The sequence below is a fragment of the Procambarus clarkii genome, chromosome 44, assembly GCF_040958095.1.
Source record: "Procambarus clarkii isolate CNS0578487 chromosome 44, FALCON_Pclarkii_2.0, whole genome shotgun sequence".
NCBI lineage: Eukaryota > Metazoa > Arthropoda > Malacostraca > Decapoda > Cambaridae > Procambarus > Procambarus clarkii.
Window position 1 is genome coordinate 12,052,248 of NC_091193.1, and position 650 is coordinate 12,052,897.

General features: G+C 46.6%; 1 non-coding gene across 1 annotated transcript; it reads left to right on the forward strand.

Annotated features, from left to right (window-relative positions):
* The first annotated feature begins 229 nt into the window (after positions 1-229).
* Positions 230-303, forward strand: TRNAI-AAU (transfer RNA isoleucine (anticodon AAU)). Its single transcript has one exon. It is a non-coding gene; the product is annotated as a tRNA-Ile (tRNA).
* The last annotated feature ends 347 nt before the right edge of the window (positions 304-650 follow it).

Here is a 650-nt window from a genome sequence, read left to right on the forward strand (position 1 = left end):
TTATCTCTCAGATATAATGCTCCGGTATCGAATTGTAAGAGAAAATCGTTTAGGAAGAATTTCCGGTAAAATGGCGATTGCATCAGTGGCTTTATTCTTAATATTATTGAAAATAATATTGTTTTGCCAATAATTTAAAAATGCGCGCGCGCACACACACACACACACACACACACACACACACACACACACACACACACACACACACACACACACACACACACACAACGACCTGTTAGCTCAGTTGGTTAGAGAGCCGTGCTAATAATGCGGATGTCGTGGGTTCGATCCCCATACGGGCCAGTAGGCTTTCTCAAGGAAGTGTTGTTTACGTATTGATTGACGGTTGAGAGGCGGGACCAAAGAGCCAGAGCTCAACCCCCGCAAGCACAAATAGGTGAGTACAAATAGGTGAGTACACACACACACACACACACACACACACACACACACACGCACGCACGCACACACGCACGCACACACACACACACACACACACACACACACACACACACACACACACACACGCACACACACACACACACACACACACACACACACACACACACATACACACACACACACACACACACACACACACACACACACACACACATATACACACACACACACACACACACACACACACA